General features: G+C 38.6%; 1 protein-coding gene across 2 annotated transcripts in view; it reads left to right on the forward strand.

The window, feature by feature from the left end:
- Positions 1 to 1,008: 1,008 nt before the first annotated feature.
- The window catches only part of LOC107224466 (synaptotagmin-5), a 61,503-nt gene continuing 39,155 nt past the window's right edge, over positions 1,009 to 23,356 (forward strand). Inside the window, exons 1-2 of one of the 2 annotated variants that reach the window (XM_015664528.2) lie at positions 1,009 to 1,083; positions 2,917 to 3,028. The gene's annotated coding sequence lies outside the window, so the exon portion shown is untranslated. Of the gene's footprint in view, positions 1,084 to 1,183; positions 1,255 to 2,916; positions 3,029 to 23,356 lie in introns of those variants that run through there. The other variant, XM_046744136.1, reaches the window with a different exon arrangement.

Below are 23,356 nucleotides of genomic sequence, written 5' to 3' on the forward strand. Positions count from 1 at the left end.
ACTCCATTGCGACGAAATTACGACATCGAATAATTTTCGAATGTGGGCTCAACTGGGTAATTTGTTGTTTGGTTGAATCCGTTGAAAATTCATTTCTTCGAATACATTCACGGGTTTTGAACTGACGATGAATCTCAATAATAAAAAAAAGCGTAACGTGGTTATAGTAATTAATCTCCAACAAAAGCAAGGACGGTGTTGTAAACGCGGAAGAAAAAGTGACTTCACCGTAAGATGAGATTTGAATTTTTGAATCATGGACACTGCCTTTGGTGTGATTTTTCATAAAATAAAAAATGCTCGGCTGGAAGAAGTTTTCGAAAAAATTTCAGCCGCGTTAAAATTGATGATAATCGAGCCCGAAATGAATTTCGCTAGTAAAAGTGGGTGTATGTAAGCAATAAATTAATATATACTGGAGAAACAAAACACGGTAATTGGCAATAAAAATCACAGCCGGAATATAAAAGCGGTAAAAAATTAGACTGAGAATTGGACCGAATCCAGTATTATATATTCTAACGTATTGGAATAGCTCACGAGGCAATAATTGTGTAGGTCGTATTTTTCGTTATTCCAATTGCATAAAAATTACAGCCTTCACGATGGATCGAAACAAACAAAATCGTGACGTCACCCGTGCCAAGACACGCCTCGACCGTATATACAAAAGAAAAACACTGGAATTCAATCGGCTATAAAATTCGCGATTGTTATTCTTAACAGCGAATTTGTTAAAATAATTAAATATGACCTGTAATTGTTTCAAGCTACTGTACTGAAAAATTTACGATTCGGAATAATATTAAGATGCAGATAATACGTTTGGCAAAAATACGATGTGAAAATCCTAGTATTGCATTTAAAAAAAAGAGGCCGGTGATAAACCCTCGGGGTTTCACAAACTCCCTCTCTCCCTCTCTCCCTCTCTCGCGCCCACTCCTCAAGCGGAGATCCTGGACGGGATCGTCGCGACGCGTGAGGTGAGGTGAGACTCAGTCGCGAACGCGCCGCGAGCGAATTCAGACCGTAAGAATAGGTAGGCAGAGAGGGCAGTGTCTGCGTCGTCAGGATCGTACAATCGTAAGGACTTGGCATCCCCATCTTTTTCCCTCCCACCTTCCGCCCCCTTTTTCCACCATTTGTCAGTCAGGACACGCGACAGAGAAAACCAGCAGCGCCAATCTTGATCCTGCTGCCCGGCTCGCCGTGACGACACCCTTCGCGAATCACGATCAGACCCTTACGCGTTCGGTATCATCTCGCTTTTTATACAAGTTCGAAAAAAAAATCCGGCTGACCGGTAACGCCTTTCGCTACTGACGCACCGCCGGACAAACAACGGACCGTTACTACTTGCTGCTGAATGCGGCAGCCGCGATTTATTTCATTTCCGAAATCTCGAAGTCTGGATCAGTGTTATCTAAATGGGGATGGAATGGCAGAATGGTCGAAAAATCGGACGGTTGCGGTGTCGGATTTTCAAAAATGCGAAACTTTATTTCATTGATATTTTACAAAAATTAAAAAATCAAAATATAGATTCGTCAGAACTCTGACTATTCGACAATGTTATTATATTCTAATGCATTCCGACGAATTTTGTACATCCGTTTTGTAATGCATACTTTTACCTTTGTAAAGTTTAACTTTTTTATGCTGCAACTTACTACATTTCATAGGCTGTGAAACAATTTTTCGCGTAATTGAAAATTCGATAATGCGATCCTTGTATTTTCTAACCATTCTACGTTTTTACCCCTCAAGTTTTTATCTCGTTTAATTTCTTTCTTCTTTTCCTTCTTCCGTTCTTCTTACTTTCATACGCAGCGGGTATCTTTCACACGGTAATCGTTCCCCCCGCTCCTCGCCTTTCTTTTCTGTTTCAACCGTTTCAAAAGAAGAAGAACGCATCAGAAATAAATCTTTGAACGCGCGACGCTTTGTGATAGAGTTCAATTCTGTTTCAAACGATTTTCCTGTACAAAAAACAAGGAGAGAATGAATTGAGTGTGTATTATTATGAACTTGCTCTTCCTCCAACTTTGCTGTATAAATTTCATTCATTGATATTTCATCAATCCCTGAATGAATTCTATACAAACGGTCCGATTGTGAGACAGATAATTATATTCATTCAACCCTGTAGCTGTCGATAAAGAAAGAAAAAGGTACGATACGAATCCAAGAATCGTTTCTCACAGACTTGTGAACGATAAATATACACGACAACTTTCATACGAACGACAATACAACGGTCTCAGACAGTCCGTAGAGAATTCAATTTACGAACTACGCTTTCAGCTTTATTCACAGCTTTTATAGTACAACATGTTGACAGCTTTTTTCTCCTTCCCATATTAAATTGGACCCGATTCATCCCTGCTGCACCTTGCATACCGAATTGTTACGGAAAATTTTTCCATCTTATTGTAGAGTTTTTATGCTTGTTATCCCGGACTGCGCGGTTACTCAGCGTTAGTTCAAACAATTATCGACAATGCAGAGTCCAATCATATTTTGAAAGAAGTGCACTCGTCAGCGAGCAGAGGAGGACAATTGTATTGCAATTGACAAGAGTGGCGAGCTCAGGGGTGGAATCGGTAATTGCCATAATTGGTGGCTCGTTGACCCTGCGGTGCGTCGGGGCGAAGTTAATTTATCAACATAAGCGTGTGCAATTGCGTAATTCGTTCACGTTTCAATCAATTCTGCGGCAGTTTCACATACACACATCCTATAGATGTGCGCTTGATTATAGAAGCTGTTTTTGTTTTCCTCTCGAGTCTCAAATTAACCACGTACGTTATACATGAAAATGTCCGTGCAAAGGAGATATAACGTTACGTTGTCGCGTTAAAAAAAAATGATAAAAAAAAAGAAATAACTCTGCCCTCATCCTGCAATTTTTTACAGATTCTGACGCACGTCTTTAATCTCCGAAAAAGTGTTTGCTGAACGCGGGAAGCTCCGCGATTGATGAATATATAGTGCCAGTGATTGTTCCGATTGACCGTCAAAATTTCAGGTGAGTTATTAAAAATCGTATTACGCATGATTATCGGTCGATTGGAATTTCGAAACTTGAGGTTAAGGTGTGAGAATTTCTATTTGCTTTGGATGATATGTATCAAATGATAATTTTAAGTGAGCATCTTCGAGCAATTGACTAAACGGTTAGTTACCAGTTTAACTTTTTCTCCGGAGAATGAAAATGTTGAGATTATTGAATTTCGAATCGTTATCGAGTGATCAAAATCGTATTTTATTTCCCCCTTCGCAACAGCGGAAAGCCGCGTGGCTTCTGATGCAAATTACGAAGAGCTTCCGAAAAGTGATTTTCCATTCGCTAAGGATGAAGGAATTATTGGCGATTAGCTTTTTACGCTCCATCTTTAATCACGCCGCGGTGCGCAAAAATCAGCCGCAGCTTTGAATCCGAAATTTACACGTCGATTCTAAAATTATTATAATCTTAAATTAATGCACGGCCTTTACATAATGAAACTTTAATCCCTGAGAAAAGCAAGTTCTTCAAGGAGAAGATGCAATTTCGATCTACTTACTACAATGTGTTATATACTTCATATTCCCGAAGTCATTAAAAAAGAGCTCACACTTCTCGTTAATCTTAAATAAAATACCAGCGTTTTTTTTTTTATATCATGATTTGACAAAAATTGTATGAATTACAGTTTAAATTATGCGTTCGTGCGGTAATAAACGTTTGAGGGTTAAAAAAAAAGAATTGACGCTGCATGAAATTCGTGCCTAACGAGAATAGAAGTGTCTATAAGAAAAAAATCGCATAACTCGCTTGAAGAGCATATCCGAAAAAAACTAATCTACTAATTATCTTGATCGTCGAATTATGCCACATTTTTATCCTCGGTTTTCTTGCACGTAAAACGAGGAGCGCATATCGCCCGATGAGAGGGATTTTCTCTCGCCTTTTGTCGCGAAGCTTGTAAATGCGGGGACGACTCGCAATCTTCGCGTATTTTATGAAAATTTTTATTGCAAGTCACGTCTGTTGAACGTGTTCCCTCAAACCTACGCACACGTCGGAGGAATAATGAGGATCCTCTTCGTTCGCGTGTTGACTATATTTTCAGCTGAACTTCGATCTCGGTAAACAGCTAACTCGAGCCATTAATGGAGTACTCGCCCGTATTATACCTTGGGGAGAGTTGTCAAATCGATATAAGTGGAGAAAAAAAGCGATTTTTCGTACTTGAAAGTGTCGGTGCTTTACCGCAGTCGTCATTACTGAAAGCTCGAGTCATTCGTACATTTAATGCAGGATGCTCCGTGTCATTTAGCGATCTGCGAGACGATTTTAACCTTTGATTATTTGTTTCTTTACCTCGCGATCTCGTTATAACTTCGATTGCGTATTTTCAATATCTCTCTCGTTACTGCCTCCGTAGAAGTTTCAACAAACTTTTGCAAACTCGTTCCGATCAGTACGTTAAATATTGATTTTTTATTGTATACGTAAGTTCAACGAACTCAACAGCACAGAGCAAGAATTTATCGTACCGACGTTGGCGAATCACGATTTTCGAAATAGTTTTTACATTAAATTATAATATACTTTATAAAGCTGAAAAAGACGAAAATTAAATCGCAGAGAAGCCGATTGCCTATTCAGCTCAATTCTGCCATGTTTTTCTCCGATCCTTCTTCTTCTCCCTATCTTCTTTTTATCCTCCTTGTCTTCTTCTGCTTCTTCTTCTTCTTCTTCGCTTCCTTATTCCCAAGGCAGACATATCGCCGTTGTGAAGAAAAGGATTTTTGTTCCTGCCAAGGCTTAGGTCCCCCGGATTGGGGCATCAGGGAGAAAATGGAAAGAGAGCCCTTGATACGCAGGATGACTTTCATCAATATGAAGTGTCCGCTAGGCGTGGTGGGATCAGTTGAACGCCGCGGAAAGAGAGGATCTCTATACGTGTACAACGGGGCATTCCAAACATAAATGAAACGAGATGAGCATGTCCGACCTTGGCCCGCAAGCATCAAAGTCGCGAGATGCTGCCGACACACACATGCAGAATAGAGTCTGCGCCGAATTGCCCCGCGTATTCGATGCTGCAGGGGTAACAAATGGAGGAACGGATTGAAACGTCTCCCGGAGCGTTGGTAAATCGTTTTTTCAACGGGACGATTTGTTTCGCCGATACACGCGCGACTCTTCGCAGCACGAGATTATACGAACCCTCTCAATAAACCGAAATCCGTGAACCGTCATTACTATGCAGTACATTTTCCCTACTATTTATCTCTCGGTCGCCGAGTCGAGCGCCATACGCTCTTGGAATACGAAGATAGAGCCTTTCGGGATTCAACGTTCCTCTTTTGCATGAAACACGCGGCCGAGCGCGCGTACGAAATTACTAAAGTTATTAATCTTGAAAATGTCGAGGGAGGGTGAAAATACTTCCAATCCGGGGCGACGTCGATGCCGAACGAAGTTTAACCTCCCTTCGTGATTAATTCATCCGACGAGTCATTTTTCATTCCAGTTTTCTTGCACTGAGAGAAACTTTTAGTTCCGGTTACCGCTCAGTCCTTAACTATTTTCATTTTTGTTGCAATTATTTTCATTTTCGTTGCAATTACCAAAAAAGGATCGACAATAGCGCAAAATGGTTACGTGTACCTTGTTTTTCGTAATTCCAGCAATATTCGAACAGTTTTTTTGCGATACCTGCTTTACTCAATTTTTCTAGTTACCATAACAAATGAAATTTTTCTCGGTGTGCTGTTTTGAACTTTGATCTCTTCTGGTCCGGCTCAGGGATATTCGGAAAATAGTAATATCAATGTCACGACGTCTTGGACCAACAGCGGAAAGCTGTCTTTATAATATTTTGAAGATATTTATTCAACGCGAAAGCATGCTGCAAGAATTTTCTACGGCAGGTTTGGCTGCACGTCGTTTCGCTATCGAAAATCGCGGGAGTTTGAAAAGCTTTGCGGATTATCTCAGTTGAGTATGTACGTATCTGAATAATTGATTAAATTTGACTTTAATCCGTTGAGCCGTTCCTATGAAATTCAGATTTCAAATATTAATTCGGTATTTCATTCAAGCGTAAATATATTCTAGGAAAAAAACAAAAATCGATATTAATGAAAAATATTGCCATCGTAATTTGAAGATGACAGTCGCTCACTTCTTCTAGATGAAAAGTCTGAAAAGAATTTCACTTTGCGATCGTAAAAGCCAAGTGGAAAAAGGCAGAAGCGGAAAGAAGAAAGAGAACTCGTACGTAATCACATCAACGCTTGCAATTATTTTTGACGTGAAATTTTTCTTCGTATCGAGTCAAGTGAGGTAGAATTGAGACGCGAAAAATTTAAGGCAATATATAAAGAGTCCGGCCGTTGATTTGGGAACATAGTAATACTCGTGGGTTGTAATCTATTTATTTCAATGGTCATGAGTACAGATCGTATTCAGAATTGGCAGCTTGGAATCGATTAAAGATACAATTATTTACGTGTTAACGGTCACTCGTTTAACAGCAGTTATATATGATTTTTGGTAACGTATTGTAATTTTTATAAATTTTGTAATATTCAATCCAAATCATGCATTAAAAATTTACTAATTCTAAATAGCTTAGTCCTTGGATCGAAAATAATTTCCAGCTGTAGTTACTAAACGCGATATTCAGCTGATTAATTTTCTAAAATGACTTTTATAGCTGCAACGAGAAAATTTTACAAGTCTACGAGTGTTCCTATTATTTTTAGACACAGTTACTTGTCTTTTTTTCCTAGTGTGAATTGCTATAATATACTGTGAAATATATATTACCGAGAACTGCAACCGCGCCAACAACTATACACGGTTACTCGGACCACATATCGTTGTAATAAAAGAGCAACAACAAACAAACGTTATCGTTCGTACAAACATTTCGCAACATTTTCTTACAGTAGCTACAATAAAACGAAAATCCTTCGATCGTCCCACAATTCGCGTGAATGAAAATTTCTGCAAGACGGGTTAGATAAATTCCTCTAAAATCGTGGCTAATCGCGGCCGCGAAACTTTTTCCTTGAAGGGCAAAAAAAAAAAAAAATAAATAAAATAAAAAAATAAAAACAAAAATAAATAGAAACATGAAAAGGGTGGACACGAGGTAGGAAGTGGTCTTGAGAGGAACTCCACCCCTGTCATCCCCGTCCCTATTTTTCGACCACCACCCCTTGCCGACCGCCCTCGCCGCGCGTTTCATTGTGCAAACGTAATCAGCGTGGGCGTCGCGACGCCGGGCGTCCCTCGGTGGGGTCCGCGCCGTTGGGGGGCAACGAGGGAAGGGCTCGAGGGTATATAGTCGCGGCCCTTGTTTACCCAGAAACGTTAGGATAGCTGTGTCACCGCGGATGACGAAGCCGTTCCGTTTCGTTTCGTTGCGTTCCGTTTCTTCGACGATACCTTGAGCAGCCTTTCCCGGCGTTTATTCCACGCGACCTATCACCCATTGGCGCCAGTTTATTATTGTTTATTCCGTATAACGAAGGGTAAGAAACCGCTTCACACGTGTTACAATCGAGTTGTTCCTCCGCCCCTCGCCCCCTCGTTCTTTTTCCGATCATCTTGATCGTTGGCTCTCAACCGTTTTTACGACGCCTTACCGGATTACGGTCACCGTCCACACGTCACGAGAGAATAGGAATTTCTTTCTCATATTCTATTTATTTGTCACTCCCGAGTGCACGAATACGACTACTTTACGATCGTATTTTTCTTACTCCGTCACATTCGGTTGTGCCATAAGCAACGACGTTATTCCTCGCGTTAAACTTTCTTGGAAAAATAAAAATCGAACCCTTTTTCAGTCCGGGGTTCAGGCCCCGTTTCTATGGTATTACTCGAGGGTCGGTTTTATATATATATACAATATATAATATATAGGTTGAGGGCTAGTTCCTCGATAATATATCGCGCCTGCATATCAAATCCACAATTCTGCTGAGGGTACAACTTCGTTTAACCATTTCGTTTTATCCAACAATATTTTACCCTACGTTTTTTACGTTTATTATTATAGTCTTATGATTTTGTGAACACGGAGATTCGTTGAATTTGATAAAACATTGCAGCTAGCTGAGTTCTGTAATACATGTCCTTGAATTTTGTGAAATTGATCGACGTGTAGGGCTCTTCTCGTCGTTTCATTCATTGAATTTTCACGCATTCCCGTCATATAATAACCAGAAAAAATGGAACTAATAAAATTCAACACCCGCGGCTTATCCGGAAAATCATTATCATTATCTTGTTCCTCGCTTTGTGTGATACAGAACCAGTATCGACTCTTGTAGGCCGGGTACAAATTGCATCGATACAAGGATTACGTTTTTCCTCGTCTCTGACATGTAATCTTCTGTACGAAAAATGATAAATTTAATAACAACGCCGATGTCAGTAGATGTATGTATAAATGTACATGGATTGACGGTATATTCGTTTGAAATAAGTTAAGCCAAATGACTTTCCTCTAATTTATTTCGAGCTGCGCTTTACCGCGTAACTTAATGCCCTTTCATCTTCTTTACCAGACTTTTCTCTCCTCTTTTTCCATCGAGACACCTACGCAATACGCATGTAACGTAATACCCATTTAACGTAGGCACGTACACAAGAGTACCTACGACACATGTAACGAAGCAATTACGCGGCAACCCAAAAGCATTTTGTTTCTGTTCGCATATACGGGTAAAATTTGCAAATTTTCAAGGTAAGAGTTGTCTCTGAAGTGGGAACAATTATCTTGCTGTGGTATTACTTTCATTAACGCATGTAACATCGCCCAAGGGATAGGCGTGGCTCTCGGGCACTTCCAACTTTTACGAGTTGACAAGCGGCGAGGTTCCCTGATTGCGACACGAGTTATACCTCACCCGTACCTATTACGCGTTTGTTTCCATAGCGATAACTTTGCGCAGATAGTAGCCAAGTTCCGTACCAGCTGCCATATCAATTCAGACATATATACAGGGTGCACACACACAACGCCATCAACTTCACCGAACGAATTAGTCGGATCAAAATACCCGATCTCGTTTATCACCCCCTTGGTTTGTGCTCTTTGTAATAAAACATAGATTTATAGTTGTGCAAACGGGATTGTTGCAAAATTGTAAACAGCGTAAGCTGCAAGAAAGAATTATCGCACAAATTAACCATTTTTATTCTGATTTTATTTTTTTGCATCGATATGAAAAAGATATGCTCGATCACAAAATGAAATCAAACAACGTTTTGCATAATTTTTCTGCGGCGATCGATGGCAGTCGTATGCTGAATATATAAATATATATATACGTGGGTGTGTGTGTGTCTGTAATACGTATTATATTTACAGCTCTGGTAAGAAGAGCTGTGTAGCAGGGTAGCTGTCATGTTGATGGGTTATACCTGAGTATAATGTGTTTTCCCTTCGAAATATGAAGATGTGTCGTGAGAAAAAAAAAACGCGACCTTTGAGTGGCTGATATATAGAGGAAAAAGTTTTTGAAGCCAACGGTGTAACTCGCAACGAAGATATCGAGTTTGACTGAGCCTGATAAATTTTTACGATGTATACCGTATATCTATAGCTTACACCGATTCCTTTATCTAATCTTGTAAATGTTTCGAAAACTATATATTACGCGTATGTATGTATGCACATATGCCCGTGTTTTACATGCCAGCATGAAAAATGTTTTACCTACAGCCCGTTTTCAAATTTGCCTCTAAACGTGTGGGTGATTTTTTTCAGAGCTTGTACAATGATCACCGATTCCATAAGAAATATTTGTTGTTAGAAAAACTTCATCAATTAGGAAAAAAAAACATTTATTCTAGAGATGGAAAAAAAAGTCAAAACTTTGGAGCGTTTTTCCGGATGATAACCAAATCGTTTGATATTTTTACTCAGGTAATTGGTTGAAAATTTAATTTCTTGCAACTTTTTTACGTTCTTCTCTCGTTTTTTATTTTTCTTCGCTGTATCATTCGGTAAACAGAGAACATCAATTCTGCAGAAATTCAAGAAAATACACTTATAATAATTTGAGAAGATATTCGCTTCGGCCGAAGTGGCGGCTGGGTTGGAAAAAATTGTCAAAAGAAAAAGACGGTGATATAAACGACCCACCGGCAACCATGAAAGAATCATAATACAGCTTTTTGTCCGGCAGTGCGGATAGCCGAATTTCATCGTTAAACCTCCGGTGTTCGGGGTTTTCACCGACCGAAAAGATATAGCTAACGTTAGGCTTAATTGGTGACCGTTTACCATCCGCTCTTGTACATTAACTCGAATTCAACGACCGCAGCTGGACCATGAAACGACTCACAGTCCAGATGTTCCCGAACCCGCAGCTTAATTTGACATTTACATCGATCCGAAAGTGTCCGGCTTTCATTCTCCGCTTGAATGATTGATTGGCGACCCAAGGTAGCCAAGTAAAATTTTTTATACCGGTATCGTCCCAGCGAAAACAATAATTATCATGTTGAAAATTACCGAGTTATTAAATGAATAGCAAAATATACGATGTTGGATCTCTCTCACGGTTATAAAACAAAATACGCGTATATTTCTGATTGGTTCATATAATTTTACACTCTTTGATAAAAGAAAAGAAAAAACAGTCAACTCAAACCTATTCAGAGGTCGATTGTTGTTAACAATTGAGACTGAATTGCTTTTCAGTTGCTGAAAAAAAAAAACAAATTGCTTCTTACTTTTCATTTCTGTAACGGAGATTTTGCATAATAACTTTTTCGATTTCTGTAGTCGTTTGAGAAACGCTGTACAAAAAACGACAACGGCGTGGAAAACTCAGTCACGCAGAGTACGGAGGTTTGCAATTAGCACTATTGTAATCAAGATCGTATCAATTATCGGAGTTGGAAATTCGCCGCAGGGCTATTCAAACGCCAGAGCGGATCCTGGAGTTACGAAACGTCATATTGGCTTCGCTTCCGTGCCGCAAAACTATTGATCACGAATAGCGGGTGAATATTAATCACGAAATTGAACTCGATTGAGAAACTAACGTCCGTTATTAATTTTCTTTGGCTGCAGCTTCTTTTTAAAACCTCTTATTACTCGAAACGAAATACGAGCCAATTAAAATACGGCGAGTTACATCGGGGAGCAAAGAGATAAGCCAACGATCTTTCTCGGTCTTAACGGCTTTGTCCCCGTGAGAAAAAATTATCAATTTCTTGAAAGTATCACTCATTATCAGCAGAGTATAAAACTTAGGAGAGAATTGCTGTTAAATTGATGGAATAAAAGTTCGATGTATTCCGGGAAGCTTTTCTATTTAAACTCTGTACGACATTGCGATAAATCAAATTACGTGTAATTTGAACGACCCGGTCTCACCGGTAATTTATTATCACGAGAATTCCCGCTCAGGCGTTATCTCGAAACGGAAAACCTCCGTATTTCTTCGATTCTCTCACCCAGTCTGACTGCTAACCCCGTTAACGTAATATCGGTCAGTTTAAATGAGGAACTCTCGGACCACTGGATTTTAACTTCAGCATTAGGGACCAATTTGTGCGCAATTAGGTCAGGCCTGGCACGAATCAATGATGAATTAATATATTACGCAGGGAAAACAAGAAATGGAAAAGTTTCGCCACGCGGGTATAAGTAGTGTTGAGTATTCTCATTTCTTACCACCTATTTTATATCCATTTTTTGTATATTTAGAAAATTTCATCACATTTCTTTGCGGTTATTTTGCATTTTCTGATAGTATATTAATAGGTTCTCAATATTGAAGAGTAATTGTTGCGGTTTAATGTAAATTATTATTGTTAGAAACAAATTCATCAAAAAAATCTTGAGAATTGAAGGAATAATTCATTTCCGACAAAGTTACTTGGTGTACAGGACACATGTATATGTTTTACATGACTTGTAAGTTTTTGGGATCGCTGATTACAAATCTGAAATCGGATTTGAAAAATTCAAACGCCAACCCCTGCTTAGAGTTTCTGACCGGATTCGACCAAATTTAAGATTTTCGTCCGCCATACGAGTCCGTCATCTTGAATTTTTGAAATCCGATTTCAGATTCCTAAGCAACGACCCCAAAAATTGTAGAATACTGTCTTGTTACAAAAGTTGACTCGGCACAATAACATGTGCCTCAACGGGTTAAGGACGAATGGATCCGACAGTCTGACGTGAATCGAGAGGATCTTGGGTAGTAAGGACGTTGTTTTAGTACCCTGTTCACTATTATTGTGGCAAATGATACTCCTGGAAATTTCGCAAACCTTTATTTTTTCTTTTTCTAACTTTTCGTTCAGACTGTGGATCCCTTTCATCATTAGAATGACTCACGTCGGTCGAACTCTGTGTTTCGCAGAATGCCGATGAAAAGGTTAGCTCAGATATATCAAAGAAGCTGTAGATCCGGAACCAACTTCGAGACACCAGCACCCACAAATTGAGTTACGTTTCAAAGAAATGCTTTATCTGATATTTGAGCAATACCATTTTAAAATATGCTCAGCAACACAGCGATTCAACTCGTGTCAGACCCTCGGAAAAAAGTGGCGAAAATATAAGAGCTGACGATGAGCGAGAGAGAAATTTAATTTTCGTATTATTGTATAATTTTTAACTGAATTAACTTTCGCATTTCTTAACATCATTCTATATAATATTCATGCTAGAATTAATAGGAACAGTGATTCGGATTTTTTTGAAATTCAATATACTCGGAATCATGTGACGCTTCATGTAATAAACGAAGGCTTTCATCACGGGCAAGAAATTCGGAATTGTAATTAATTTTCTACAGTAATTAACGGCTATATCCGTCTACCAAAAAGAACCGATAATTCCATTCGGGCATATTCCTACCCGAAGCTTTTGATCCTGCCGGGATTAAAAGTTATGGATATAAACTCTATTTGCCGAGGCAAGTAAATATTGAACTTTTCGATCTCAACTTGCCCTTGTCTTGCGATTTTTATGTTCCCTCCTCGATAGGAACCAAAGATCACGCGTTTAACCCCGCTGCTCGAGAAAAAAAAAAATTGAAAACGAGAACGAAGAAAAACTTCTTCGAATCCTCTGAGAGTGAAATGACTTCGTTTTTGCGAAGTTCGGGAACGGTTTTTATCCGACCTAATGCGTTGCTGGAATTGTATGTACGTTTTAAATCGTACAAGTTCGGCTCGCGATCTTTTTCGAGACACGATTTATCACCGGTTAGCAGTTAACGGCGACCCGAAAGGATCAGGATCGATTTTCGGTTTCCTACTCGCGTTATCTCTCCTCTCCGAAGTCTCTTGTTCTACTCTTCGTGCAAGCAGTCTTGCCAGAAGAGATTCAGCAGTCGTGGCAAATCCGATCAGCCAGCAAAGGGGTCGACTAACGATAAGTGCTCATCCCGTCTCGGGGATCACGGTGCGTATAGTTTAGGACTCTGTCGTTTAGTTTATCGGGGAAGAAAAAAGCCCGACCTAACGCTATTATTATAACCTTACGGAGAACCTTGAATCTTGTAAGTCTCGAACAAACAAAAACCGTGCTGCAATTACGTTTCTTCGCCGTAAGAAATCCTGCACAATTCCCATCGCTGTGTTGGAAAAACAACTTTGCAGTTCTAGGAGGATAATTCATTTCATTATTCGATTCTGTATAAATTTTTCTTATTAAATACCCGCTGATGGTTGTTGAAACGCATATTTTCATGAATATTTTATCAGCCGCGTATCTTCGAGACTTGTTGTTTTTGGCTACATAATAAGACTGTTACATATTTCCACTTGCAGGCGGTGTGTGTTGAGGCGTGCTGATTTATGTTTTTAATTTCGTCGGATGTAGTCCCTGTTGTGGAGATAAGTTATATACATTTATAATATACAGTAATAAACTTGCGTGGTGCGAAACGTTCTCATTTTTTATTCCATCGTTATTTTTGCATACCAAGACTCGGCTTCCTTTTTAAATTTATGTCAATACTTACGTTAACTGATTGTGAGTAGGTCCCGTGTAGATGTAAGGTTGAAAAATATTCCCAGGATGCGATCTTGCAAAAAGAGGGATAATTCTTTTATCCCCAATGCTATGTTTACATGCTTACATTTTTTCTCTCATTTGTGTAATCAACGAAAAGATATAAATTCTTGAACGTCAATAAACGCGCAGAGAACTGATATTATAGCTGCTCGCGTAAAATACCATTTCATCGTACTGTATTCACGTTAAAACGTCGGGCGCCATAAAAACAATTATTTCTTCACAGTCCGATTGATACTGATTGCTTCAAAGTTTATTTTGCCTGAAATCGTTATAATGAGCGCATCTTAAGCAGGAGAATAAGAAAACATTGAAAATGGCATAACGTCGACTCACCAATTAGAATATAGGTGCACAGTTTAAAACAAAGAAACGCATTAAGCCGGCAATATAAATCGATCGAATAAGTCGCTTATTCATCTTTCCTCCTGTAATTACTTACTTGAAATCTCACCCGCATCATATTAGTTGTAGAGAGAAATCGGAACCGTTTTTAATAATTGACAAGAAGAAATTCTCTCTATAACCTAGATTCTTCTTATTTTCCAAATCTCCTCGGTGAATTCTATATATCTACAGATTTGAATGCAATTTCTCTGCTGCACTAATATATATATATATATGCGTATACTATATATTTACACACACAAACACACACACACAAACCTATGTACATGAGAGCTGACGGGTAGACTGCGATTTGAAATGCAAAGGCAGCTTTGCAGCTACCCGTCGCGGTGGTGAACACGGGCGAGAAAGACGAGCGTGGATGAACTCTGACATTTCTCCTTCAGCACAAGGCGATGCCCAATAAGGCGAGAACAACCGTATTAATAACGTTTCAACGAGTATTACACGCGGAAATTTATAGGGTTGAAAAATACGTATATGATGCCTGTATTAAGGGTCAAGGTATATATATATATATATATATCACATATACACAGGAAATGCGAAAACGTATATGAGGAGCATGAACAATTGACGAGATTCATCCGCCTGCAATTTGTTTTATGTTAGATATGTTTTATCGAAATCCACCTGCATTTCGACAACCAGGAGTATATTCCTGTAAGATGTACTCGTACTCTGAATTGCTTGGATGTAGGCGGATTTATCCGACGTTAAATTGCCCTCGGAACATTCCTACGAAATAACGGGGTAGCCGGTAGGTGTAGTATGGAGTGTGAAACGGATCAGAGTTGAACGCCGTGGGGTCGGTTTGAATTCGAAATCGATCGAACTCGTGACGCAGGGAAGCGAAAAGGAGAGATAAAAAGACATCCGAAACTGGAGGCGAAGTCGAGGTTCGAAATAAGACGCTAACAACCAGCGTAAATCAGTTTCTGCATGTCGATGTGAACGCGATATCTCAGAAGAGACTCTGTACACAGCGTATAGTCAAACTTGATAACGTGGCTTATTTCGGCCGAAAATTCGATCCACCACTTCTCAAGGCTATCAAGCTGAATATCGCCTAACGTCATTCGAGTTTCCCATCGTCTAAAATTACTCCGCAACCGTATTTACGATGTATAATGCGAGCCCTTCTGCTGTTTTTTATCTGCAAACCGTACATACAATGCGTATCGAATTTCGGTAAAAAGACACCCCGAATTGCATAAATGCAGGCCGGTTAAGTCCACATGTTACATTAGCCACGTGATATTGCTACGGAGTAACCGAGTATGTTCACGTAAGGAGAAGATAAATTGCAACCCGTTTGGATCTCGAAGTTTTTTTTATTGAGATAAAATTGCTATTCTCAATATTGTATCGCCGGTGAGTCGTACGCGTATACTAATGCCGATTCTATACAATTGTACAAAAGCCACAAGATTGCTTCGCAACAAGATTTCTAAGTACATGCTTATGTATGCGTATCTACAAACGCATACCCACTTACTCGATATCGTGTGCAATTCCTCCAACTATCGGAAAATGCCTTAACATCTCTCTGCAGCGCTTTCCCTCCCTTGCTATCTTTTACCGCAAGTTTACCTACCTCAGCACTATACTTTCCGTTTTTTGTTTTTTTTTTGATAGAAAAGATGCAATCGTCAGGTAAAGAACAGACCAACTATGAAGCTGCCGGAGGAGGATATTACGTGGAATACATTATTATTTTTCTTAATCTTTTTCTTTGATTTCTTGACAGTAGCTCGCTTCAATATCCAATACCAAAAATCGCAAGAGAATATAATAATTCAAAATTGGATTTATAGAAGAATTTCCAAATTGTCCCGCCAATAATCGTATCGAAAAGGAATATCAGCCATTTACTCAATATTTTCAAATGAGTGTTATTGTTATTATTGTTATCGCAAGACTTTCTTTATTCGATAACAAGATGAGTTGGTAAATAATTCATTTTTTGGTTCGTTATCTTGCCTCGTTATTCAAATAATTATCCATCAAATTATCAAAGAATATTTTCAAATTTATATACAATATGCGACGCGATGCCTGCAAGACCAAAAACCGCGGTAACAACGCAAGATAAAGAGAGAGATTAGATAACGAAGGTGTAGATCAATACCTTGCACAGGGTAAACCAGCTTTGTCGTGGTTCGTAGAGAAAGATATTATTAAATTGGGAGAAGAAAATATGTTAACGTATGGCAAACCCAAACGGTAAGACACGTTTAAAAATTTGTATGCAAAAAACAAAAAAAAAACATTAATTATACACGCTAAAATCTTTTGCTCAAGCATACTAATTCTTGCATGTATATATAATAATACATCGGTCACTTTTACACCCCCGCAATCACTCACGCGATCTTATTGCTGTATACAATGTAGAGAATTTACGGAATATGTTATCTTTACAAACCATCAGAGACAGGGTTCGCAAATTTATTCGCAACGTTCTGCGTTTGACAACTTTTTTTCGTTTCTTTCCAACTTTTTATTCTTCTCTTTATTCTAGAGCACTACAATAACCTTCGAAATTTTTATTCTCTTGACTGATCTGTTTTATGCTTATGAGGTACGCTACACCAAATTCGCACTTGGACTTTTCCGCTGATTTTACACATCGAATTGTACGATTCTATAATTTTTTTTTTTTTCTTTTACATCAAATGACTAAAACAAATTGAAACAACAAAATATGTGTTTTGCTTCGGCCTGTTTTTTTGCGTTAAGAAGTCTTAGGCTTAGTCCAGTACAATCCAAATTATCGTACCTTACAAACATTTGTTAATCTTCTACGTTCAAGCGTAATTTATTATTCGGTCGTCACAAGCGAATTATTCATTGCTCTGGAACTATTTTTTCAAACCGTGCATTTTCAGGAGAACTAAGTTCGGCTCTTTGTACCGATGATTCAATTTGGCAATAAAGTGTTACAACGAATAGAAAACCCTGTTAATTAATTGAATTGTCAGTATTAAAAAAACAAATATCACCTACATTGCTAAAAATAAAGGAGGAGGAGGAATTTTTTCGTCGTGTTTACGAGTAGAGCGTACGACTGCAAATCCATTTCACCCCGAAAATGAGTCAATTTTCGAGAGATGAAGGATAACTTTCACGCGAGTATAACTTTTTCAGCACGTAAGGCTGAAGTTGTGGATTATTCAAACGGCAATTGAAGGGATGAGGGGGTGTATGATGAAGACGGGATAAGTTTGAGAACTCGGTTTCGAAATGCTCGAGAAAGGTATAACTAAGTTCCTTGAAAAGTTTCAAGGTCAAGATCAAACTCCGCTAATATTTCTCAATTATTCAGTAATTCAATCCGTGAGAAAAATACAAGCGAAAAAAATATTCGTTTGTACAATTTTTTTTTTTTTTTTTTTTTTATAGTCGAGACTCCTCGCGGCATGAAACAAGTTCGCATGACTTACCGCGGGGATTTATTTGAACATTCGAAAGAGGCTTCTTTTTCTAATTCTGCTCTGCCACGCGACCTCAATGCGGAAACAATTGATTGACTTATCGAAAAGTGAAACAAGCCGATTTCCTTGATTAATACGCCGTTCACGAACTTCGTTAGCCGAACGAAATTGTCAATTCTCGTCAGGATGGACTGCATCTCCAGTCGAGGAGTTGACTAATCCAGAACGAGTGAAAGGGATGATAGTTCGCCCCGTGGGAAGAGGCGAGAAGGGTGAAATTTAACCGGGTGCAGAACGAAGGCTGACTACCGAAAACCGTGCTTGCCGAATCCACGGAAATTAAATAAGAGACCCCTCCAAACGACAGGGGTTAACGCTTGAGCGAGTTGATTCTGGAACGCAGGCTGAATTATCCCGTTCCGGTTTATTGTTTCACGCAGTATTTACAACAACAGTAAGCCGAGGATTTTCAAGGGTGGCAAATAGAGCGACAAGTTTGTCGGAGGGCTTTGAGGAAATTGGTTGGCCAAAAATCGATACTTGTTATTAATCGTATTACGAGATAATCGCGCAGCGAGTATTGATCAAATTGTTATGCTCCTAAGCTACGAGGATCGCCTTGAAAATAGTCAAATAAAAAATATCTACCGAAGCGATAAACGGATAATTGGATATCGATGCTTCGTTTCGAATCACGTCGAAGTTGTTAAAAAAATTCTAGTAGATTCGTTCGATTTGAATCTACCGTAACTCATTTTATTCAATACTAGTTTTTACAAATTCATTATTTTAGAAGTTTTCTTTCTTTTTTTAGAAATCTTGAAATGAAATAGGTTTTGTAATAAAATGAATCATCGAGAGAGTGAATAGGAAGAATCTGTTACATTTTTAACTATTATGAAGCGATTTGAAAAGAAATATCGCTATATTAACTTTCGTTTATAACTTTAGTCTTCCCTATATTTATGTATTTCCAAACACAAACCTTCCTGGCTTACGAATATGATACTTTGTAAAGTACTCGTTTTACGACTATCTCGTAATATAAATCATAAAAAGTGTGAATTTGTGGCAAACCAACCTTTTTAATATCACCTCATAATTTATTCTCAGCGCAAACTTATCCGGTCCAGTCTAGTCCGCGTTTCATATAATTGTAAATTTTTGCAAGTACCCATCGGCGGATCGATCCACGCACAAATCTTACGCTGTGCAGTTTCATGTCAATTGGGTATAGAAATGGCGTGTACAAAGTATCAACATCGGCACTGCGTCTAGAATACTTGATTAAATCTGCGAAATGAATTCGCAAACACTGTGCGAAATACTTGTGTATATATATATATATAATATATATTGCTCCATCGCGTGGCTGTTTCTGGTGTTCGAAAATTAATGATCGCTAGACTTCCGGCAAATTAAAAAAAATTTTTTTTGCACACACGGAACAGAGACTCGCCTTAATTTCATATTACCCACGTATAATAACCAGCAACGCGAGAGATGATTATCGCATATTCCAAGCAGTTAAAACGATCTGTATAATATCCACGATTTACAAAAACTGAACGTTCTAATGTGCAGTAAACGCGTGCTGTATTTTTCGCTGAAATTTCCACCGTTATTGCCCTCTGGAACCCGTTCGTACCATGGTCAAAGGTTTTATGCGCCGAATTGATTGAGCTATGCAAATTGCCTCACTAGCAATTTTACTGTCTGCAGTATTCGCTTCGGGCAATAAAAATTTGCACAAATGTAACGCGGACGAATATATATTGTCCTGACAGATAGAGACTAAACTATTTTATACATATTTACATATATACATATATTATATATGTATATCATATATAAATCTGTATAGTCGAATACGTACACACCTAGGTGGAGATAATCTCGTCAGGCCGCATTCTATTTACCCCTCTCCTTTCACCTGTTACGAGCTCTGTTTACCAAGTTTTAACTTATTGTCATTCGAGAATCGCTCTTGTTCCTCTGGAGACTGGAATGAAATTACTTAGAAGAAATTCATGAAATATATTACCAGTGGCACTCTTCATTATCTACACCGAAGCACCGGGAATATTGTACCAGGCGATAACCTGGATGCAATCGGGCGGAGTGACGGAGTAAAATAATTGGGTTTTGACACGTTAACCCAATGTTATCATTCACTCAATGTATGAGCGTAACGATGAAATTGTTACAAATTCGTTTTACCGGTGTAAAGCGGAACAAAGTTACGAACGAATCTCTGCTCTTATTATTCTTACTTTAACATCTTCTCTTTCGAAACGTATGCGAAGTGAACTCACCCTACCATTTCCCCCCCCCCCCCCCCCTGTTTATACGCGTTTTCACGATTTCTAAAAATCGCTCTATCAAATAGGATACGATATTTTTATTTCCTTTGTCGTCGGTCATTTTATCGAGAACCTAGTAACAACTAAAGGTAGTGAAATAGTCAGATGTTCCGAGTCGAATGGAACTGGCATCGTACAACTGCGAAGCATTGAAGGATATTATTTCAGAGTTCGATTGCTAATGAAAACGTTAATTGGACGGATCTTTGCAGAATTTCAATCTCATATATATGCAACTGTGCTCTGTGCACTCAACGCGATTGTTCACGTTATTCAAATTTTTGTAATTGACCTTTCCTAGATCTTTTTATATACTCGTGGTCGAAAGTTTTTACTTCGTCCATGCGATATAATTCCATTATACCGATATCGCTTTGAATCTGTTAGGCAATCTACGTTTTGCTCAATATTTTTCAACTAATTTAATCAAGTGCCGATTTCGCTGAGGTATGCTTGTACGTAATCTCCTGCCTCTGTTCGCACAGAATCTTGTTTAGGAATCCGAATTTCTACCAACGAGATGAAGAAGGATTCGAATTCGCATCATTACCAGTAGCTCGCAAATATCCACCGCAAGTATGCTGTATTTTAGACTCTGATAAGCCCCGGAGTTTAGAACAGGTGTATAATTTTTGGCTTACTGAAAGGTGAAACAGTTTCAGAATTTCGAACGGTGAGATTTCACCTCGAAGTTATCGTCACTTAACGAGCTTCTAATTGCTCCTAAGACCCGACTAATTACGCTTGAACTTTGTTACGCGATGTCAAATTCTCAGCGACAATAATTACAGAGGATATCGAAATTTCGAAAATTGAATATACGTTTCGACGCCACTGTAATTATTTTTTCAAACAAGTACGCACAGTCTACAATTATACACTGTATCTCTGAAAAGCGCCACGACTCGATCCTTTGTTTACAGCAGAAATTGCACTGCATCGATTATCCCCAATCAGTGTGCCATCGATAATTGAGAAAATTCTCGCAAGAATATCCGGTATCGGTTAACTTACTTTGTCCGTAGTAACCCGAGAATATCGTAAATCGTGTTACGGCTTACTTAATCCCGTCTCATCGTCATTATGTGCGAATCGAGTATCGAGCCAGAGGGTTTTCTTTATAACTGGATGTTGGAAGTTGATAATTGAAAAATTACTCGGTCTGTTATTTCTTTTCATTTGAATCCTTGGACGAATATTTAGCTGGCTACCAAGATTTCGTTCTTCAATATTCTTTACCATTTCTTGTTATCAGAAACCGTGGGTAAGAATATTCATGAATTCCCGGATTACCTTTATCCGTGAGACTCACCCGTAACTTTAATATTACACTTTTTTTCCCCCTGTAATCGTATCGTATACCTGCACGTATTATACAAAAAACTTTTCCATAGATCCGATGCCAGTCGGACTCTACCGTCTTAGGTGATCCTTTTTATATTTTTTCTTTCAATCCGTCCACGAAATAAGTATAAAGGTCAAATTTTTTTTCAGAGCAGTAGCTGATTCGAAGACAAATCGTTATCGACTAGCCGGAGAGTTTGAGTATCTCATTTTCCTTTTCATGTCAATCCTTGTAATCAAACATTCAAAACATAACAATTTTTATTTATTTCTTCTTCTATCGTCTTTTTCGTCTCATCCTCGAGAATCTCACGAACTGCAGATGAAAGAGAGGCCTTAGAATAAGAAGATGATCAAACACGCGACTTCATATACCGTTTTGATTGGGAAAAAGATATTTCACCGCAAAATTGGACATAACGCGATCTCTCTACACACACCCACGCGCACAGATATTCATTCCGTGTTGCAACATTAGCTCTGAACTTTCATCTTCTTCGCGAGATTTCGCCGGAACTAATTACTTCGTTTTCCACCATCTCCGCGAAAAGACGCAAAAAACAAAAACAACTAATACTCTCATCGAATTACGAGATTTACTGAAGAGAATAACTTCTCTCTCTTTCTGTCTGTCTCTCTGTTTTCAGAGAGTTCATCGCGATCGATAACGGATGTTCTGTGAAACTTGAACCTAGATTTCTTCGCTATCGTCTATAATAGTCTATATATTAGCTTTGACAAGTTCCGCACTTTCTTATTATTATAAAGTTTATCTGAAGGTTGGTCAGCCATACATCGATACCCTATTAATCTTATTACGAGATCACTGCATGTATTGATTATCGATTATCGAATTTCTGTATAAGTCAGAAACGAAGGCCTTTTCAAAAATGCGTGAATGAAAATGATTGGAATTATGCTGAAAAAGCTTAGATCACATCGAAGCTTCATTTAAAATCGTTTAAAAATTCTTAAAAATTTAGTATATTCGTTCGATTTCATTTTACGTTGACTCATATCATTGAAAAAACTGTTTTATACAAATTCACTGGGACAGTTTCTTTTTTTCCTTGTCGTGGTAGCATCGTTAAATATTAAATTTTACACCATTTCACCTATAATCGTTTTGACCAATTATTAGCAGCATTAAATTGACCACTGAGAACGAAAAGAAGAATTGTTACAGCGACTTTGTAGGAAATAGTATTTTGAATTCTGACGAATCTACTAGATTCAACCAAAGTTTCAAAACAACTTGAAATGACACACGGGTACGTAAGCTTTCGTTTACGATTCCAGTTCTTATCAAATTTTCTTTCTTCAAAGAGATTTCCGTAACTTATAAAACAAGAATATTTATCTCGAGTCTAGCAGAGGTGTCGAATAAGACGGACTTAAGCGAAGATCCGAATGGCTTCCCGCAGCAAGTCGAACCTCAAACTTTGAGTAATTAAAAGCAATCCCAAAAGTCAAGCTGTTGAAAAGTCTTACAGCCTGTTTATCATACTTCTCTTTTCGACTGGGTCTCAAAAAGACCAAAACTCGGTCTCGAGTCTCGTTTCAAAGTTTTTTTCCCGTCCGGATCCGCTTCACGAGGCGAAAAGCCACTTGCTGGCATAACCAGCAACAGCTCTGCAGAGATTTACCGTTCTTCCGTTTTTCTTCTCAGACAGAGATTCATTCCGCTCTCTGTAGGACACTTCAGGGTACGGCTAAGCCGAGATCCAACCTCGGCGAATTT

Source organism: Neodiprion lecontei, chromosome 6, assembly GCF_021901455.1.
Source record: "Neodiprion lecontei isolate iyNeoLeco1 chromosome 6, iyNeoLeco1.1, whole genome shotgun sequence".
Classification (NCBI taxonomy): Eukaryota; Metazoa; Arthropoda; class Insecta; order Hymenoptera; family Diprionidae; genus Neodiprion; species Neodiprion lecontei.